The sequence below is a fragment of the Oncorhynchus nerka genome, linkage group LG18 (genome assembly GCF_034236695.1).
Source record: "Oncorhynchus nerka isolate Pitt River linkage group LG18, Oner_Uvic_2.0, whole genome shotgun sequence".
NCBI classification, from domain to species: domain Eukaryota; kingdom Metazoa; phylum Chordata; class Actinopteri; order Salmoniformes; family Salmonidae; genus Oncorhynchus; species Oncorhynchus nerka.
This window is the reverse complement of record NC_088413.1, coordinates 51,399,917-51,419,790: the sequence shown is the minus strand read 5'-3', so window position 1 is coordinate 51,419,790 and position 19,874 is coordinate 51,399,917.

Here is a 19,874-nt window from a genome sequence, read left to right as displayed (position 1 = left end):
CCACTCGTGCCCACTGAATTCTCTTGTTCTTGTTTTTAGCTGATAGGAATGGAACTTGGTGTGGTCATCTGCTGCAACAATCCATCCGTGACAAGGATCGACGAGTTATGAGTTCCCAGATGCCTTTCTGCACACCTCTGCGCCGTTGTTTGTCACTTTTAGCTTGCACGATTCTTGCCATTCTCCTTTGACCTCTCTCATCAATGAACTTTTCTCGCCCACAGGACTGCCGCTCACCGGATGTTTTTTGTTTGTCGCACCATTTTAGGTAAATACTAGACACTGTCATGCATGAAAATCCCAGGAGGGCAGCCGTTTCTGAGATACTGGATCCTGCGCGCCTGGCACCTGCAATCATAGCACACTAAAAATCGCTTAGGTCACTCGTTTTGCCCATTCTAACGTTCAATCGAACAGTAACTGAATGCCTCGATGCCTGTCAGCCTGCTTTATATAGCAAGCCACAGCCACGTGACTCGCTGTCTGCAGGAGCAATCCAATTCCGTGAATGGGGTGGTGTACCTAATAAACTGTCTGGTGAGTGTGAGTACTGAGAGCCATTTTAAGAGTCAAGCTATTTAATTATTCATAGAGAGACACTCTCACGTTTACCCTTAATCTGTGATCAAAGTAACAATTTAAATATGAGAGAAAAAATAGCATGCCCAGTAAACAATTTAACATTAGTTTGATTCAAATGTGGCTGTAATGATTACAAAACCTTTTGCAGTTAATTGTTGATCAACAGTTTAAAATATGAAGTGTCTTCCTTGACAGGTTGTCTGCATAATCATGGGCATAAATATGGAGTTGGTCTCCACTTTGCTGCTATAACAGCCTCCATAACAGAGGTCAGGCACTGAAGTTGGGCAATTCGGCCTGGCTCGCAGTCGGCGTTCCAATTCATCCCAAAGGTGTTCGATAGGATTGAGGTCAGGGCTCTGTGCACGCCAGTCAAGTTCTTCCACACCGATCTCAACAAACAGTTTCTGTATTAACCTCCCTTTGTGTACGGGGGCATTGTCATGCTGAAACAGGAAAGGGCATTCCCCAAACTTTTGCCACAAAGTTGGAAGCACAGAATCATCTAGAATGTCATTTTATGCTGTGGCGTTAAGATTTCCCTTCACTGGAACTAAGGGGCTTAGCACGAACCATGAAAAACAGCCCCAGACCATAATTCCTCCTCCAAAAATTTGACGAACTGACTCGTTGGAATATGATGGTGCCACGTTGAAAGTCACTGGGCTCTTCAGTAAGGCCATTCTACTGCCAATGTTGGTCTATGGAGATTGCATGACTGTCGCTCAATTTTATTCACCTGTCAGCAATGGTGTACCCTATTCCACTAATTTAAAGGAGTGTCAAAATACTCTTGTATATATAGTGTAGCTTTGAGTAGCAGTTCATACTCGCTATGGCTTTTTTGTTTTTTACCTCTCTTCCTCTCAGATAGTATAAACAGCCATCACAAATGCTTGTGCTTTGGTTAACAAAAACCGTAATTTGCGTATCATGAATGTCATTTGCAGTACATTTCTATACAGTGGATCTCAGTTTGACTGCTGCTAGCCCGCTGGGCTCAGAACTTCTTGGAGCCCTAGCTACTCCAGCTGTGTGAGCCAGTAGGCCGCCTGCGGAAAGCCATTACATATCAAACCACCATTACATGTCAGACTAACCTCAATGAGGAAGATCACACCCAGCATGGGAACAGTCACCCACCCGGCAGGCAGGAAGGCAGGGATGCTCTGATTCCAGCTCTTCCTCTTTCTCTCTCTCTGTTTCTGCCACTCCCCCCCCCCTCTCTTTTACCAAACAGGGTAGTAAAAGTAGTTGCTCATTGCTCTGCATATCTGAAAGCAGCACCTCTTTCATTGGTTTTGAGCTATGAGGACGTCTGTGTTTTAAAATGATAACAACAGAGTAGGATTGTGCTGTTATATCTTTGTAAAGCTTTATTCAATTAGAGGACTCATCACAATGTGTGCAGTTACTTGTCTTGTTGTGAGGCGGAATTGCACTGAATCATGTGGGCACGCAAACACGCTGATAAAAGAAAAGGAATTCACAAAGTATACTGAACAAATATATAAACCCAACATACAACAAGGCCAGCTTCCAGGAATTGTGTACAGATCCTTGATGGAGGTGGATGAAAGGCACGACAATGGGTCTCAGGATCTCGTCACTGTATCTCTGTGCAGTCAAATTGCCATAGATACAATGCAATTGTGTTCGTTGTAAGTAGCTTATGCCTGCCTATACCATAACCGTACTGCCCCCATGGGTCACTCTGTTCACAATGTTGACATCAGCAAACCGTTCGGCCACACAACACCATACACGTGGTCTGCGGTTGTGAGGCCGGTTGGACGTACTTCTAAATCCTCTAAAACGACGTTGGAGATGGCTTCCATTCTCTGGCAACAGCTCTGGTGGACATTCCTGCAGTCAGCATGCCAATTGCACGCTCCCTCAAAACTTGAGACATCTGTGGCATTGGGTTGTGTGGCAAAACTGCACATTTTAGAGTGGCCTTTTATTGTCCCCAGCACAAGGTGCACCCGTGTAATGATCACACCTGTCAGGTATATGGATCATCTTGGCAAAGGATAAATCCTCACTAACAGGGATATAAACTAATTTGTTGAACATTTCTGAGATATTTTATTTCAGCTCGTGAAACATGGGACTAACACTTCACATTGCATTTGATATTTTTGTTCAGTATAACAAGCATCTCTATTCATTAACTGAAACAAGGTGTTTCTTCCCCTTTCTATTCAAGAGAAGTTTGAATTATGTGCAGTCGGACATAGACAGGGGTTTCTGCTATGAACACTTCATTCCAAATGAGTTGTGTGCATCACGGGGGTCTGAAGTTTTCTCCATCTCCCATTCAGAATATGCTGACATCGACTTTCCTTGACGCACATAATGGCTATATGTCACAACCACTGTCAGATTTAGGCTAATTTGTCATTTGCATTCATGTGTCACCGTACCCAGGTGAGAGAATAGGGAGAGTTAGTATTGTAATGTCTTCTCAAGTTTATTGCCGTTTGATCAATTTTAAAGCTAAACGCAGTGAGCACTTTGTTACATTAAAACCACTTGGCTCACACTTTGTCAGGATTAGTCTGGCACCGTATATGTCATTTGATAAGTGATGATTTACAACGGGAGAGAAGTTGCTGTCTGGACATTCATGATAACACCAAAACTTTTTCTGGTTTCAAAATAATGATTCATCATCATTTCACTTAGAGTAATGTAAAAAGTTGAATTTCAAGACATCTTATGGAAAATGTGTAATTACTGTAGCTTAAGGCAGAATGCTTCAAACATCTTATTTTTAATTGGATTCCAATTTTTGGGGTTTTAATTAGTTTGACCCTGTAAATCTTGTATTTTTTCAGCAATGCTGCTTTATTTGCATTGAAAGATCATTTCCGATTGAGCCAACATATGCAACTTTTACCACGAATGTAGTCTCCGCGATTATACCCATAAATCCCACTGTTGCTGTAGTGGCCTGAATAATATATCAGATGCAATTCAGCCTAACAAGGATCAAGATGACTTTGCGTTTGCTGTTATTAAAAACCTCCTCATAAACATTCACCACCACCTCCATGCTGTGTATCTGCATCGTGTGAATAATACCTATTTAATTGCACTTCACATATGAAATTGTCTCTGCTTTGTGTTACAGGGGAAAAAACACAATTTAATATTTGCGTCACTTATGAGATACAGTGTTAGTGTATGAGAAAAGTGTGAATAAGTAAACATTAGTTGCAGGAAAATTATTTATTTGCTATTTAGAACATTCTTTTTGGATTTATTCATAAATTCAAACAATACAACAAACAGTTATGAACAGAAGTGTCACATACAAATGCATATACTGTACCATGTAATGTATCTTCCTTTGGCCTCAATCAATGCATTGTAAATTTAATATGGTAATATAAGCGAGCAGGCAGAAAGCTTTGAAGCTCAGTGACCAACGCTCCGGGTGCCTCCCTTGGGGAGAATCTATTAAGCTCTAAACTGGATCACACCTTTCAGTTCTGTAATAGGAAGGAAAGATGATGGCAGCTAAGGTCTGCTCCACTGAGATAGGCCAGAGCAGAATTATCACACCTCAATTAGGAATGATTCTCTCAAAATAGGGTGAAAAGTTGAGTTTCATAGCCTACACATAGGAAGAGATTCTGATTCAGTGCAGGAGTTCTTTGCCAAGCGCAATGCTAAAAGCAACCCTCCTATTTTAGATAATAGAGCTGAAGAGGAAGGTGATTAATCATTTAGTCTATTAATAATCAAATCTTAGAGAAGAGGATTTAAATGTGGCTATCTCTGTGGAACAGGTCGGACTGTCTTTTCAAGGTGTTTTTTTAATTTAAGAAATGCTATAAATTCCTTTTGGGTTTTCTACTATCAAGCTTTTGATATAAATTTTAAATCTACCTCCTCATGTAAATTTACCAGCTTGCTGAATGCATAGTTTGTGAGTTTGCTCAAAAAAACTTTGAAAAATGTAACATCAATACATGTAAAATCATTGAAATTGCTACTTAGAAGTTCCAATATACCTAATTCAACCGACATTGACAACTATAGTAACTAAGCTAGCCACTATTACCTTATACTGCATTTTCAAAAGCTAAAATGTCAAAAGAATATCATTAAGCTGTAATATGGGAGTTAAGCTACAGTATCAAAGTTCATTAATAATTCAAGTGTAACGCTTCCATTTAGCTGAGCTCAATTCAATAAAATGATAATTTGCGAACTCTTCTCCCTGGTTCCTTTAAATGTACGGTAGTCTACTGTCCATCCGCTGGACTAAACTCTATGTCAGAATTACTCGTGACCTTTTTACTCCGGACACTCTAGCTGACATAGGGTTTTTACAGACTCATTTTCCTGTCATGAGAGAGAGCCTATCTGTGCCAGTGGGAACACTCATCATCCGAAGAACCTTGCAGGTTGCACTTCGTTTTCATAAGCTGCTGATCTGCTGACACCCAAACACCTTTCATCATGTTGTACTTATCCAGCATAGGGAAATCATTTAAAGGGAAATCAGCCGTTGAAACAATAACAGCGTTCATTCAACCCGCCACTGTTGCAGTAAAAAGCTGAGGGATGGTGCTGGAGAAATGTTACCACTCTCACATTCAAAGACAGAACTATGGATGCAAGAACTGACCATCTATGACAGGGTTCCCTGGGTGCCGAATTTGGCCCGCGGGTGATTGTTTTATTTGGCCACCCAAGTTTTCTGACTCCCAAAAATAAATGTTGAACATAAAAGACTAAAAACATCAGCAAATCGGCTCGAAGTGATTTAAATTTAGGAAATCTGTTCCAATGTACACTACCTTTCAAAAATTTGGGGTCACATAGACATATCTTTGTTTTTGAAAGAAAAGCTAATTTTTTGACTATTAAAATAACATAAAAATTGATAAGAAATACAGTGTAGACATGGTTAATGTTGTAAATGACTACTGTAACTGGAATTGGCAGATTTTCTTTAATGGAATATCTACATAGGCGTACAGAGGCCCATAATCAGCAACCATCACTCCTGTGTTCCAATGGCACTTTGTGTTAGCTAATTTAAATGTATAACTTTAAAAGGCTAATTGATCATTAGAAAACTCTTTTGCAATTATGTTAGCACAGCTGAAAACGGTTGAACTGATTAAAGAAGCAATCAAACGGTTCTTCTTTATACTAGTTGAGTATCTGGAGCATCAGCATTTGTGGGTTTAATTACAGGCTCAAAATGGCCAGAAACTTGTCCGTCTATTCTTGTTCTGAGAAATGAAGGCTATTCCATGCGAGAAATTGCCTAGAAACTGAAGATCTCATACAATGCTGTGTACTGCTCCCTTCACAGAACAGCGCAAACAGGCTCTAACCAGAATAGAAAGAGGAGCGGGAGGCCCTGGTGGACAACTGAGCAAGAGGACAAGTACATTAGAGTGTCTAGTTTGAGAAACTGGCAGCTTCATTAAATAGTACCCGCAAAACACCCATGTCAACGTCAACAGTGAAGAGGCGACTCCGGGATGCTGGCCTTCTAGGCAGTAATTATGTTCCTGCACCCTGACCATCCCCTCAGAAAAAAATCAGTCCGCGGCTGAATCTAATTGATGATCCCTGATTTATGATATAAAAAATATAGTTTTAACCACGTTAGAGTGTTTGTTTACATTAGCTTTGTTTACAAACATTTGAGTAAAACAAGCTTATATTTTAGGGTGGTTCATGATTGGGTATGACAATTAAACTAGGCTGATGAGTCATTTATAAAATATGTTCTTTAAGTAGGTACATATTAATAATTTATAAGTAAAAAAAAAAATATGTAGCAACTGCAGATTACCCCTTTAAGTGCCTATCTGCAGCACAGGGTTGTTTACTGTGTGATCTACTGGCTGGCTTAAATAAAACACTGCCCTGTCTGGTCTTTGTAGTGGTGGCACGGGTTATAAGGACATGTATTTTAAGCAAATGCACTATAATGACATGTATTATAAGGACATGCATTTGCATTGTAAAGACATGTATTATAAGCAAATGTGTTATAAGGACATGTATTTTAAGGACATGCATTTGCATTGTAAGGACATGCATTAAAATAACATGCATTGTAAGGACATGCATTAAAAGAACATGCATTGTAAGGACATGCATTAAAAGAACATGCATTGTAAGGACATGCATTAAAAGAACATGTATTATAAGCACATGCATTGTAAGAAAATCTGCACTCTTTTTGTCTATAAAGCCCTCTTGCATAAACTTCCACCTTATTGTTAACCTTCAGACGTACGAGTTGCCAGACCCTGACTCAGGGATGGCTAACCCTGGAGATCCCTTCAATCTCCACTGAGTTAGGTATATCTGTAGTTTTTTTCCGCCTCTCATGTGGAACGATCTCCAAAAGTCCTAAAAGTTGGTAGATTTGGAGCCTCTAACGCAATTCAGGCAGATGTTAGAGGACATTTTTAATGAAGAATCTGTTTGTTTCACATGATTGTGTTTTGCTTTTCGTGTTTTCATGTATTGTGCAATTGATGTGTATATAAATATGTATACAGTATGTGGTTATTGATGTGTTCATTGTAATTATGAATTTTCTTCTTAATTGACTGAACATACTCTGAGAAGGATATATGCTCAGCACAGATAGCTAGTTGATCGGCAACAAACAAATGTGTCTATGTTGGTCCTTAATTTGCATATTCATGCAATGCCAACTCCAAAAGAAAAACAAAATAATATATCTGAGAGCTAGGCTATTTTGGGTGTATGTACGCAACTAAATAAAGATGATGCCAGAGGATGGTTAGAAATTGTTGAGAAATTCATGTATTTCATTCCTTAAATCGCCATTAATGGGGTGCATTATCACCAAGCAGGCTGTAAACAGTCTTCTCTGCTTCTGGGAGGAAAACAGAGCTATCTACCAGTAGCTGTCTAAAACTCCCTTTATTTGTTGACATTTAGAGTAAAAGAAATAGACATTTTTGACAAATCACTCTTTTGACTGCAGACCCAGATAGAAATGGGGCAAGGGAGGTGAGGAGGATAGGAGGATGGAAGGAAGTTTAAATCGAAAATACAGATGGAGAAACTATAGGTTTTGTTTTCTAGGAAAGTATGGAGGTTGACTTTTTTGTTCCTCTGACATTATCTTCAAAGGGTGAGTCATGTACTTGGTTGCTGGAGCGTCACTCTCTACTGTGATCAAAGCTGACGCAGGATAATAAACGCCTTAAGATATTAATATGTGTGGCATTATTTAAAAATAAATGCCACTCTGCTGCAGATTACAGGACATAGCCACGGGGAGTGAAGGATTCATTTACATCTAGGCCCTGTCCATGTGTGCTTATATAAGGAATAACCCCTTAGTTATTGCTCTGTCTGGCAATATTTTCCTTATCAATGCTAAGCTGGGAAATATTGCAGAAGAATATTGCATCTGGAGAATTTGTTAACACACAGCTTGTGCTTAGAGTTGTGCCTACAAGAGTAAACACCCTGGCTTTGACTGTGTGTGTGTGTGTGTGTGTGTGTGTGTGTGTGTGTGTGTGTGTGTGTGTGTGTGTGTGTGTGTGTGTGTGCGTGCGTGCGTGCGTGCGTGCGTGCGTGCGTTTGTGCTTGCTTGCTTTGGGTTGTGACAAGAAGGAATGGGATTTGGAAAAATTGATCTGTGTTGGGAACCATGTGTTTTTGACGCAGAGGAAATAGGCCCGAACTATCAATGGGGTGTGTGTGTGTGTGTGTGTGTGTGTGTGTGTGTGTGTGTGTGTGTGTGTGTGTGTGTGTGTGTGTGTGTGTGTGTGTGTGTGTGTGTGTGTGTGTGTGTGTGTGTGTGTGTGTGTGTGTGTGTGTGTGTGAGTTTAGGTGGAGAAAAAAGGGGGGTAGATGGGTAGATGTTTCTAGGACTATTTCATAATTTCTTTTATATATTTTCTTAGAGGTGCATAATATGTACAGTATATATTCTTATCCCACCCATACACCCAACATAACTTGAATCAGCATGTGTAACTCTTCAAGTCATCCTCCTCCTATGTTATTTTCAATTCCATTTCTCATCCCAATCCCTGTACCATCATTGGAGCTTCGTTCATTCTTAGAATGCGATGTCACAATCAAGATTCTAGAACCTGTTTCTTGTCCCTGGTGGCATTTTCTTCATGCAGTTACTTTATTCTTTAGCTTCAATCCCATTCTGAAACTTGACATCCCCTCCATCCCTGCCACTACACAGAACTCCATCTCCATCGGCTGCCCTAGTTTCAAAACAAACATCTTATCTTCATCCTCCTCCCACTGATGTGTTCAACCTTGCAATCACCCCCCCGCTATCCCTTTATTTATCTTGCTGATGTACAGGTGCCCTGTGTTTGGTGCTATGACTTGTACACAAACCAAATCTCTTGTTGTAGACCTACTTCTGCTTTTGAAAAAACAATACCCTTATATTATGACATCATATTTAGTACCCCTGCCATTTGATATTATTTATATTTCTTTCTGATATTTTCTTCTTTTTGAACATTACCATGTCATAGCTGTCAGTGTCTAGGTCATCCAATATAAACCAACTCGTATGTGCATCTCATTCAGAGATGACAAAAAAGCCCTCAGTGTTTATTTGTGTTATGTCTCATAGTATGCTGAAATACAGTGCTTGGTTTGTTTTGATGTGAACAAAGACAGGTGGAATGTCTTAACCACCCCAGCAGGTTGATCTGGACCCCTGTGCCCCAGTCCATCAGGCTTTATGCTGGGCCCTGGCGATTGCCTGTTTTATTTGTTAATCTATTTCTTCCGAAATTATCTCAAATTGATTGTGAAGCTCAACAGTCACTGGATGTTTTGAACATGATGAACATGATGAGTGAAAAATGCTACAATCAGTCCCATGACTTGAATGGGATTTGTGCCACAAATGCTAAAATGTTAGCATGTGGAAACAAAAGCATGGGTTGCGATCATACCTTGTCCATAGACTGGTAACAGGTAAGTAAACCAATATGTAATTTTGGAAATTGGGTGAACTATCCCTTTAACCTAACTCAGACATAAAAACACTCCGCTGGGTACACCACAGGGGCCAATATCGGACCCGCTCTCATTGATTGAGAGCCTGTTAAAAGGCATCTCATTGTCTCTCTGTTTCACAGATGCTTTGCATCTCTGCACATCCCAATAAATGTCAGACACACTCTACGTTTCCTGGGCCTGAATGTACTGCCAGAGCCCATGGAAAACTCTGTATGTCATGATGAAATAAAAAATGACAAAAATAAAACATTAAGAGTGACTCTTGAGGCATAGAGTCTGTCTAGTCTATTCTGTATGCCATTCTATTGTATCATCTGTCCCACTGTCTGCATGTTCATCTTCATTGATTATGAAACCACTGACAGGAAGTACAAATACACTTTCTCTGTAACCTGGCGAATTCCTGACACACAGATGCCCTGTGTTTGGTACTATGACTTATACGTGAACCACACCTCTTGTTGTAGGCCTACTTTTGAAATAACCACAGGCTTCAGTCAGGCTAATGAGGTAGGTAAATCTCTCTTTCTCTCTCTCACACACTATCAGCCATCAGTGATGTATTCACCCTGGTCCTTGTGAACAGTCTGTGCCCATCATCTCTCAGTGGAGTATGCTTGTGGGTGCATTCGTGCATTCATGCGTGCGTCTTCTTGTTTGCCCAATTTTTTTCTTGAAAACCGGGAGGTGATCAACAGTTCAAGTTGAAGTTATAACGGCAGAGTCAGAAGACTAATAGACGATTATTCTGCAGCTACAGCACTTTCTCGTTTCCCAGTGTGAGATTAAGTGGGTGACTGTCTGGATGACTTAGAGGTGGAAAAAGGACAACTGTCTTTACATTTAGTACCTGTTATTTACTTACACTTTTAATGTCACTTTTGAACTAAAGCTGAGTGAAAACCCAGGCAATTCATTTGTGCCCTTGACATGCTCTTGAGTTGAACAGCTGATGCTGTATTGCGTGCCTGAGTAAGACTCAAACTGACACATGCTGCATATGTAATATCTAATGCCCGCCTGTCTTAGCTATATTGCAGGTAGTTCAATAAGGCTGGAAGATCAATGTCAAGTTATATTCATTTGACTTTAACTATACGGTCTCTATGCTCTGCGTCTGATGTCTGTATTAGCGTTTGTATTCGCTTTTCATTGTAGAGCCATTGGGAAAGGTTGCCACTAGCAGAGTGCTCTTTGACTGTTCATGAGTTATTCCTGAAGAAACATCATGATTTCACATGATTTTACATGTCCCCATGTTCATGAGTTATTCCTGAAGAAACGAACCCTTGCTCCTCGCTGGCTGCCTCTTCTACAAAGAAGCTCTTCGAACGGCTGCGAATCTTGAGCTGCGAATTGCAATAGGAACGGCTGTCAGAGAGAGAAAGGAGGCCTCCTCCCAGCCGTGTTCTAGTAGTGTAAGTTGGCTAGCTGCAGCTCTCCTCTCCTTGTCTTAGCACAGCAGACGGAGTTCAGTGAGAACCAAAGGACTGCCTCTTGTGATGAATCCTAATGTCTGACTGTGACGCTTCAGAAGGCTTGTTCTGTCCTGTGTACTCTGTGTGCTCTCCCCAGTGTGGAGGCAAAATGCTTCTTATGGTGAGCCTCCACTGCCAGAATGGCTTGACGTCTGGAGCTGCCGACTACCCCGTTGGTTCTAACATGCAGACATTCTTTTTCTGAGGACAATCTAAGCCTAAGTCTGCTCTCTGAGACAGATGGGATACTGGTGCCATCTTTTATTCCACTGTTGTATTATCAGAAATCTTCTGCTTCTAATGACTTTTTCCTGCCTAGTTGCAGTGAGATCAGGTCTGAGGGGTATACTACAAAGAAGGATCAATGAGTTAGCCAGCTAACTTTGATAAACAACCGGAACTAAAAGTAGATTTTCTGGTTCATTTAAGAAAGCTAAACGCAACAATTTCAATGATTTTACTGAGTTACAGTTCATATAAAGAAATCAGTCGATTGAAATGAATTCATTAGGCCCTAATCTATGGATTCCACATGACTGGGCAGGGGCTCAACCATAGGCCCACCCATTTGGGAGCCAGGCCCACCCACTGGGGAGCCAGGCCCAGCCAATCAGAATGAGTTTTTCCCCACAAAAGGGCTTTATCAGCTGTCCGTGTGGCTGGTCTCAGGAGAAGAAGCCGGATGTGGAGGTTCTGGACTGGTGTGGTTACACGTGGTCTGCGGTTGTGAGGCGACGTTGAGAAATGAGAGAAAATAACATTAAATTATCTGCCAACAGCTCTGGTGGACATTCCTGCAGTCAGCATGCCAAGAGACATCTGTGGCATTGTGTTGTGTGACAAAACTGCACATTTTAGAGTGGCCTGTTATTGTCCCCAGCACAAGGTGCACCTGTGTAATGAGTGTGCTGTTTAATCAGCTTCATATGCCACACCTGTCAGGTGGATGGATTATCTTGGCAAAGGAGAAATGCTCATTAACAGAGATGTAAACAAATTTGTGCACAGAATATGAGAGACAAACTTTTTGTACTGTACGTATGAAACATTTCTGGGCTCTTTTATTTCAGCTCATGAAACATGGGACCAACACTTTACATGTTGCGTTCATATTTTTGTTCAGTATAGATTTTGGTTGTTCAGTAAATTAGGCCATACCCATTTCAAGCTTACTTTTCTGAAGACTAAAAAGTTGTTTCAGAATATACAGGCAGGCTAACCCCTTCATCCTGCTTTGTAGTATACCCTTCTGATCGCTATATTGTGTGTAGACGTATAGGCCTATTCATTTGCTGGCTTATTGATATAAAATGGACATATTGAAGTGTACATTTATAGCAGAGTAACCTTATTAATGCAGTTTAACCAGAGTTTTAGGTAGGCAGAACAATTTACATTAAATAGAAGTCCTTAGGTGTTTGCTTTGATATTGGAAGGTAACAGAGAATGATTCCAAAAATGAAGTGTGCTTATTCTCAAAATGTACACTTTCACAGAATTATGCCCAAAAGAAACGTTAAATTGACAAGGAGAACAATTATTTCACTTCTTGGTCACTTATCTGGCATATCTGGTTTTCTTACTGGAGCCACTCAATCAACATTGCATTGAGTAAGGGCTTGTAGATCAAATCTTGCCGCTGTCAAAGTGGGAACAAATCCTGGTTTAAAAGCCCTGGTGGCTACTGTAGTACAGTCCCACTACTGGAAAACAGGAGCAACAAACTCCAAGTCTGAGAAGTCACTTCAGCATTGACAGTGTTCCAATTGAATCATTAGAAATAGCCTTAAAAAATAAAACCAAACAACAACACACGAGAGGGCTAAAAAAAAATAAAAAGCCTTCTAGAAACAACATGCTGGGAATGTCATGTCTATAACACACTCTCTGTATCCCAAATGACACCATATTCCCTATATACTGTAGTGTACTACTATGGTCAAAAGTAGTGCACTATATAGGGAATAGGGTGCCATTTGGGAGGTAGATTCGCTCCCAGTACATCATTTGACACATGGCATTTAGACATGACAGAGAAAGAACATATCACACGTCATCGTCATCGTTTTATTCTTATTGACAGATAGCAAAGGGCACACTACAACACTCAGACATTGAGTCCGCCAGATCAGAGGCAACAGGGATGACAAGGGATGTTCTCTTGATAAGTGTGTGAATTGGACCATTTTCCTGTCAAAATGTAACGAGTACTTTTGGGTGTCAGGGAAAACTTATGGAGTAAAAAGTAAATTATTTTCTTTAGGAACGTAGTGAAGTAAAAGTAAAAGTTGCCAAATATATAAATAGTAATGTAAAGTACAGATACCCCAAAAAACGACTTAAGTAGTACTTTCAAGTATTTTTACCTAAGTACTTTGCACCACTGACAGCATGTAGTACGAATCGCTGCATAATACTGAGGAAGAGAATCGCCTTTTCATACCCACGTGTATTTGACAACAGCTAATTGGTCAGTGTTACCTGCACTCTTAGAAAAAAAGGAGTTATCTAGAACCTAAAAGGGTTCTTTGGCTGTCTCCATAGGAGAACCCTTTGAAGAACCCTTTTTGATTCCAGGTAGAACCCTTTTGGGTTCCATGTAGAACCCCTTTCACAGAGTTTTCTACACGGAACCCAAAAGGGGTTCTTCTATGGGGACAGCCTAAGAACCCTTTTGGAACCCTTTTTCTAAGAGTGTGGTGGGGATTTCTCAGTGTAACATTTCTAGGGTTGTAAGTATAGGGTTGTAAGTACAATTAATTGTAAGTATTCAATTAACATTCATTGGTGAAAAATAACCCCAGTGATGGTGTTATTAACCAGAGTTGAACCAAAACCATGCCGATCATTATCATATTCCCCAGCATGCTTTATTGCCGTTAGATTTTTTAGAATTGTTTGCTTCAATATCTATGTTTTTGGGGGAGCGAAAGAGAGCTCTGCAGCCTGTTGCTGTGTTGTAAGACCAGGCACGGATGGAGCCTGCCCCGGCGGTGTGTTTTATTTCTGTCATCGGGGAGTCATGCTGGTGAGAGCTGGTGGTTTAGATGGATGATTAATAATAAACATGGCCCTTTTTCAGGCACATTAGCTCAGGAGAGAGAAACACATTGGCCTCCTTACTGTGTCAGCTAGGATGTGGCCCAGGTAAACGGGGAATGAAGGAGCTGCTGGCAACCCGCTGGCACGTGTCCTCCGATTCGACCCACATCCCCGGGAGGGACTTCTCACACACACACACACACACACACACACACACACACACAGAGCAGAGCTTACTGGATGAGACATCACATGTTAACATCTTACCCCCCCCTTCCTCCCATGGACCCCTGCTAAGTCTACATCAACACACTCCTCATCATCACAGAGATACTAATCCTCCTCAGCCCAGCCTCGGCCGTGGTCCAGGCCCCTGGCCAAAGGAGGGGCCTGAAGATTGCTAGCCAGTATAGAGTGGCTTCTCCATGGTGAAGGCCATTTTATAACCATGCTACAGCTTTGATCTGAATGGAGTAGGCCTTTTGATGTTGTATTCATGTCAGACCTGGCTTCAAATACTTTTTCACACAATTGCTCAGAGAAAGAGGTTTTGTTTAACAAGTAATACAAATAATCTAAAAAGATAGGGGTCAAAATGATTGCCACCTATTTTCAAAACTCCAGCACCCTCCCCTTGCGAGGATAACAACACTGAGCCTTTTTCTAAAATGTTTTATGAGATTGGAGAAGACATTGGATAGACTTTGATATCCTTTGTCTGCTCTTATGCCCTCTTCAATTCAGAACCATAGTTTTTAAAGTTCAAGTCCGATTAAAAACTGAGATGGCATTTTAGCAAATGTATAACAAAAACAGATACCTTATTTACAAAAATATTCAGACTCTTTGCTATGAGTCTGTAAATTGAGCTCAGGTGCATCCTGTTTCCATTGATCATCCTTGAGATGTTTCTACAACTTGACTGCAGTCCACCTGTGGTATATTCAATTCATTGGACATGATTTGGAAAGCCACACATCTGTCTATATAAGGTCCCACAGTTGACATTGCATGTCAGAGCAAAAACCAATCCATGGGGTCAAAGGAATGGTCCGTAGAGCTTCGAGACAGGATTGTGTGGAGGCACAGATCTGGGTAAGGGTACCAAAGAATTTCTGAAGCATTGAAGGTCCCCAACAACACAGTGGCCTCCATCATTCTTAAATGGAATAAGTTTGGAAACACCAAGACTCTTTCTAGAGCTGGCCGCCCGGCCAAACGTCCCTACCATGCTTATCTGTAAGGATGGTGCCAGGTTTCCTCCAGACGTGACGCTTGGCATTCAGGCCAAAGAGTTCAATCTTGGTTTCATCAGACCAGAGAATCTTGTTTCTCATGGTCTGAGAGTCCTTTAGGTGCCTTTTGGCAAACTCCAAGCAGGCTGTCATGTGCCGTTTACTGAGGAGTGATTTCCATCTGGCCACTCTACCATAAAGACCTGATTGGTGGAGTGCTGCAAAGATGGTTGTCCTTTTGGAAGGTTCTTCCATCTCCACAGAGGAACTAGAGCTCTGTCAGAATGACCATCGGAATGACCATCGGGTTCTTGGTCACCTCCCTGACACCTGCCCGTCTCCCCCGATTACTCAGTTTGGCGGCAGCATGTTTTTCAGCAGAAGGGACTGGGAGACTAGTCAGCATCGAGGGAAAGATCAACAGAGTAAAGTACATAGAGATACTTGATAAAAACCTGCTCCAAAGTGCTCAGGACCTCAGACTGGCACCGAAGGTTCACCTTCCAACAGGACAACGACCCTAAACACACAGCCAAGAGTGGTAGGAGTGGCTTCGGGACAAGTCTCTAAAAGTCCTTGAATTGCTCAGCCAGAGCCCGAACTTGAACCCGATCTAACATCTCTGGAGAGAACGGAAAATAGAACGGAAAATAGCTGTGCAGTGATGCTCCCCATCCAACCTGACACAGCTTGAGAGGGTCTGCAGAGAAGAATGGGAGAAACTCCTCACATAAAGGCGTGCCAAGCTTGTAGCGTCATATCCTAGCAGACTCGAGGCTCTAAGCATTGCTTGCTGCCAAAGGTGCTTCAAGTACTGAGTAAAGGGTCTGAATACTTGTAAATGTGATATTTGTTTCTTAAAACCTGTTTTTGCTTAGTCATTCTGGGGTATTGTGTGTAGAATGATGATGATTAAAAAATATATATATACATTGTAGAATATTGCTGTATCGTAACAAAATGTGAAAAAAAGTCAAGGGATCTGAATATTTTCCGAATGCAATGTACTCCTCCTGATCTCCCCACTGACACAATTTCAATATTGAATTAATAATAAAAGGCATTAAAGAATTAGTTGTGCCCTCTTCGTTTAGCTTGAAAATCCTCTACGGAACCGGTGTCCCCCCTGGACGGTTGAGCTAATGTGATTAGCATGACGTTGTAAGTAACAAGTACATTTCCCAGGATATAGCCATGGGTTCCTGAGTGGTGCAGCGGTCTAAGGCACTGTATCTCAGTCCAAGAGGCGTCATTACAGTTCCTGTTTCGAGTCCAGGCTGCATCACATCCGGCCATGATTGGGCGGCGCACAATTGGCCCAGCGTCGGCCAGGTTAGGCCATCATTGTAAAGAATAATCTGTTCTTAACTGAGTTGACTGGTTAAGTAAAAAATCATGTCTTATATGGGCAGACATGTTATATCCTTTTTTAACCTAACTGCACTGTCCAATTTACAGTAGCTATCAGAGTGAAAAATACCATGCTATTGTTTGAGGATAGTGCACGACAACAAAACACTTTTATCAAGGAAACTTGTTTGATACATTCACCTCTGAAGGTAAATAATGTACTTGCATTCAGTAATCTTGCTCTGATTTGTCATCCTGAGGGTCCCAGAGATAAAATGTAGCATCGTTTTGTTTGAAAAAAATCCCTTTTAATATTCAAATGTAGGAACTGGGTTCTACAGTTTCAACCCCTGCTGTGTCTAAAAAGTATTGGTTTCCCCCCCAATTTAGTTACGTTTGATTAAAACCAAGCATAGCCTACCCTCCCCTTAGTCAAAGCTGGTTTAGCAGCTTCACATAGGTGTGTCTTTTTATCCTGTCCATTACCCAAAAGTAGGCTATGAATAAAGTGGTTTTAAATGGTCTACTGAGAGTGCTTTGAAATGTTTGACGTTTTCGCCCTCATGCTTTTTCATTATTCATAATTCACATACAGTAGCTGCATTTCGCTTGTTCAAGTAGGCTATCATCCCCATTTTTCAGAGTGCCTGTAACAGTTCTCTTGTGGTGAAGGAGAGTCGGACCAAAATGCAGCGTGTAGATTGCGATCCATGTTTATTAAACTGAAGTAACACGAATCTAAATACAAACACTACAAAACAATAAACGTAACAAAAACCGAAACAGCCTAATACTGGTGCACATACACACAGACCAAGGACATCAAGACACTAAGGACAATCACCCACAAAACCCAACACAAAACAGGCTACCTAAATATGGTTCCCAATCAGAGACAATGACTAACACCTGCCTCTGATTGAGAACCATATCAGGCCAAACATAGAAATAGACAAACCAGACACACAACATAGAATGCTCACCCAGCTCACGTCCTGACCAACACTAAAACAAGGAAAACACATACGAACGATGGTCAGACCGTGACAGTGCCCTTCATAATATTACCAAACACACGCTCCTCACTATTCAGTCCTCCTATAATGCCATATCAGATTTGTTTGAGACTCTGCCTCTCACATGGGCAATGATACAATTGACAGGAGCCTGGTATTTTGTATAGAAATCTGAATTTTATGCGTAAAAACACACAACAAATTGGCCAATGTAACATTTCAGGAGTTAAATTCACTATTTAAGAGTGAAATTAATACTCACTGGTGTAAAATAAGCCCCAGTGTTGCCGTTAATAACCAGAGTTATCTTTTTACACAACAAAACCACACCCATCATTATCCTATTTCCCAACATGCTCTACTGCAGGTTGATTATTTTATGGATTGTTTTTAATAACTGTGTTTTTGCATGTACATTGATTTATTGACTAATCTTATTCTACACAAAGATAAATAACATACATTTTTCTAAACTAATTCAATCAGTTAGTTAGAAGTATTGCACACGTTACTGAAATTATTGTTCCGGATTAAATGTATTAGGTCGTGCTTTTTTATTAAGTTTCCTAACCCTGAATGCAGGTTGTGGGTAGGAATTACACCTTTGCAAGCCAGTTTAGTGTAACTTGCAGGCCTGATGTGGCCTGTAAACCAGGAGTTTACTAATACCACTTTGTTTGGGTAAAACTAGGCCATTAATTAGGCCAAGATTTAAGGCCTTATCATATCTGCAATATATTGTCATAGAGCTACATTTTCATTCATAAAATGAACCAAGGAACATACCTTTAAAATGAAATGATTCGACAACCATGTCTCTGTCACTACAGTCATGGGTGTTAACTCTACAATATACTCAAAAAGAAAAGTCACCCTGGGAGATATGCAAATTAGGCTTTATAACATACAGTGTTAAAACAACAACCCAAAATGTCATACTGTAACACTATAGGTGTTCATTTCTTACACTAAGAATTTGTAACAGCGTCAGCACTATGCAAAGTGTGTCCAGTTTACTCCAAATAAAGTGTTACACTACAGTAGAGCTATGCAAATACCACTGAAAAGAGTTGACATTTTACACTTTCAAAAGTGTTATTTTAATACCGGTACAGTGAGACTCAGATGTTGACTGAACTTTCAGAGTTAAATGTTCACCATTGATTTTGCCGTGCATTTAGGCCTACATGTGCAAACTAGAGAAGCGATCATGCTTCTGACCTGATCCTATTTAGAAATATTGTTGTTGGTTTAAATAACAGATTGATTGGTTTTATTTTCATTTGATTAGAAGCTAAACTTATTATAAAGATTCACCATGCTGTTTCTGGAGAAGTGCAAATATGATTTGTAAAATGGTTACATAGTCTTACTGCACTTTGGACATTTTAGAATTGGAAAATGTATGGCATCACTCTCAAAATGCTGCTCAGTAGAGTACTGCTTAGCAACCAGGTCTCTCTGTGCATGTGTGTGTGTGTGTGTGTGTGTGTGTGTGTGTGTGTGTGTGTGTGTGTGTGTGTGTGTGTGTGTGTGTGTGTGTGTGCATATGGCTGTCATGTGCACTTAAAGGTGTTCGATAATGCTGAGAATGCTGATGATGTGAATATTTGACCCCAGCGTGGGTGAGTGTTGGTTAGGGTTAAATTTCTATAAATGATATGTACAGTACCAGTCAAAAGTTTGGACGCAACTAATTATTCAAGGGTTTTTCTTCATTTTTGTATATTTTCTACATTGTAGAATAATTGTGAAGACATCAAAACTATGAAATAACACATTAAATTATATACAAGTAGTAACCAAAAAAGTGTTAAACAAATCAAAATATATTTTATATTTGAGATTCTTCAAAGTAGCCACACTTTGCTTTGAAGACAACTTTGTAAACTCTTGGCATTCTCTAAACCAGCTTCACCTGGAATGCTTTTCCAACAGTCTTGAAGGAGTTCCCACATATGCTGAGCACTTGTTGGCTGCTTTTCCTATTCATCCTGAACCATCTCAATTGGGTTGAGGTCGGGTGATTGCAGAGGCCAGGTCATCTGACCCCTCCTGTCTCAGCCTCCAGTATTTACGCTGCGGTAGTTTATGTGTCGGGGGGCTAGGGTCAGTTTGTTATATCTGGAGTACTTCTCCTGTCC